This window comes from Corvus cornix, chromosome 21 (assembly GCF_000738735.6).
Source record: "Corvus cornix cornix isolate S_Up_H32 chromosome 21, ASM73873v5, whole genome shotgun sequence".
Classification (NCBI taxonomy): domain Eukaryota; kingdom Metazoa; phylum Chordata; class Aves; order Passeriformes; family Corvidae; genus Corvus; species Corvus cornix.
This window is the reverse complement of record NC_046350.1, coordinates 6,793,677-6,796,284: the sequence shown is the minus strand read 5'-3', so window position 1 is coordinate 6,796,284 and position 2,608 is coordinate 6,793,677. Positions and strand designations below refer to the sequence as shown.

Sequence of the window (2,608 nt, the reverse complement as noted above, 5' to 3'; positions counted from 1 at the left end):
TTCCCACTTTGCCCGGTCAGCTCTGGACGCAGCAGGCTGAGGGGCCAGCCTCCGGAATCCGGGAGACCAGAGGTCTGGCTCGTGGGTCCTTCCACAGGACCGCGGCAATAGAAGCAGATGGTGGAAGAAGGAGGCAGGCTCAATTGTGGATGAAATCCGGAAGGTTTATTGTGTCTCCGAACAGGGGACCTCGCCTCCCGGGGGTGTCCAGCAACGAACCCCCCTGAGCGCGCCTGCCAGGGGTTTTATGGGGGGGTGGCGACAGGGGAGGGATGACAACGGCATCGAATCAGGGAAGGAGAAGGACGGGTCTGCGGGATGAGGGACACACAAGGGATCCTATCTCGGGAAAGGAAGGGAGGGATCCTCTCCCCAAGACCAATCACTCGATGCCCCTGCCAGAACTTTCTAGAAGCTTGGGAGGGGTGCCGGAGCGATTGGCAGGGGTCTGGGAGGAGACAAATAGAGAAAGCCAGGGTTATGAACGCGAAACCAGGAGGGTATAAACTGGGATGGTACCGTAACACGAAACCCAAAGGGGAGATCCGGGCTGAACCAAAGAAGACACATTCCCACACCTCAGGAGGAGCAGGTGTCAGTCTCCTGCCATGGCTGCCTTTCCTCACGGTCTGTGCAGCACTGTGTGGCTGTGTTACCTACATGGAGCTGTGCTGGTTCCTCGGTAAGCTGAGTACTGGGCGCCCTCTCCGTGGCCGCCATTTTGTGACGGTTGGAGCCCCTCAGGGGCTGTTGCTGATCTGGGCTCGGGCAGTTGAGACTGGGCTGGGGTGGTTGAGGCTGACCTGCGGCAGTTGAGGCTGACCTGAGGGGGTTAAGGATGAGCCGGGGCAATTGAGGAAGTTGAGAAAAGGCTTAGGCAGAAAAGGATGCTCTGAGGCAGAACTGAGGAATCTGAGGCCTGAAAACTTATCTTAGCAGTGTGTGTGGCCTCCAGACCCCTCAGCAGGTGCCTCAGCCCCCCTGCCACCTCCTCACCGTTATCTGGGCGGGAGATCCCCGAGGGAGCACCTTCTGGAGACAGCCCATGGAAAGCTCTCTATGGTGAGTAGTAACTTCTTCCAGAAAAACCACTACAACGTGTCACACTACACCTGGTGCCACCAAGAACCTGTCTGTTTGGCATAGGGAGCCATCCTGGGAGTCCTGGGAAAGCAGCTCTCTGCTTCTGTTCCTGTACCAGCAATGGGTGAGTACTTGCTCTATTTCCAAAATTAAGCACTTTTCCTTGGTCAGTAAGCTGCAGGGCTGGCTTTTGAATTCTCTGGAATGATAACTATTGAATTGAGACTGTTAATTTTTTTCCTTTAAGTTTTGTGTTAATCCAAGGTCACTGGCCTCCAGGCCTGGGCTCTCCATTTATCTCCTTGACTGACATAACTAGGTTCTCCACAGAGTTGCCAGCTTTCCTCACTGTAGCTAAGTATAGATTTTGTCTTTACTGTGGGCTAAATGGTATGGTCAGGTGGCCTGCAGTAAACTTGGCAGGTTAATTTAATGTCCTGGAGTCTGGGTGACTGGATGGAGTAGGACTGGAATATGTTGTTTCTCTGGAGTGAATCTGAAGCAAGTATACTTTATAAGCTGTCCTGTACAGTATACCTCTTCCTAATATCCCGGAGAAGAGCCTACAAGACTGGCTTATTCCTTCACGGGGAGCTGGGTTGACAGGGATCATGTCTGCCTCTTTTCTTGGGAGCAGGAGAAATGCCATATAGACAAGGAAACCTGGTTAAGTTACATATTATACGTGGATTAGTCTAAGCTTTTTGGACTGACCAAAGTAAGGCTGAAGTGTCTTTTAGAGGGTTTAGCAGGTATTACATCTGGTAAAACCAGATTTTGCTCTCAGAGTTGGCTGGATTTGCATAAGCATCTTACAAGTTTTTATTCAACTTATGTGCCCCCATTTCTCTTTGGCTGGTAAATGTCTTGATAGATAGCACAAATAAATATAAACATGCATAGTTGTGTTTTTTCTTTTGAAGTGTGTGAGTATCGAGAGCTTGATTGTTATTTATGCTTGGCTCTTCCTCTTATCTCCACTCAAGATTTTTGCATCTTGTTAATTGATATTGTTGCTATCAGGCTCTGCCTCGTATTTTGAAGGCCCTCTGACTGAAGTTAGACTTAAGCTGATACAACCAGCAGCACACTGTGAAGCTATTACTTAGGAAGTATCAATTACCAGCAGTTTTCTCTGATTTCACCTGTATATATGGCTCTTTACTACCTCTAGAAATTAGTCCTGAAAATAAGGAACAGCAAATCTAGATGTTTTTCTACCATCATCCTGTTAAAGCTAGAAAGTTTACTGTGGATAACTGGATTAACATTTAATTCTTGGATGAAAACTGCTCTAGCAGGTGAAGGAAACAAACCCCAAAATGTTATGATAGGAAATAGAGTAATGCACAACAGTGACTCCCTTTCCAGACCACTTGCTCCTCATCCAGCAGGAAGACAGCCACAGTGTGACTGGCTGGTGTAGAAGGAAGGGAGGGTGGCTTTCTCTCATGCCTTCAGATCACAAAATCCATGCAACTAGGATGAAAATCAAATGGCTGTGGCAGAAATTTAGGAAACAAAG

At 48.6% G+C, this 2,608-nt stretch overlaps 1 long non-coding RNA gene across 1 annotated transcript; it reads left to right on the top strand.

The window, feature by feature from the left end:
* Positions 1-260: 260 nt before the first annotated feature.
* On the top strand, positions 261-1,979 carry LOC120411113. The gene is made up of 3 exons (XR_005603532.1): positions 261-682; positions 937-1,062; positions 1,147-1,979. It is a non-coding gene; the product is annotated as an uncharacterized LOC120411113 (long non-coding RNA).
* The last annotated feature ends 629 nt before the right edge of the window (positions 1,980-2,608 follow it).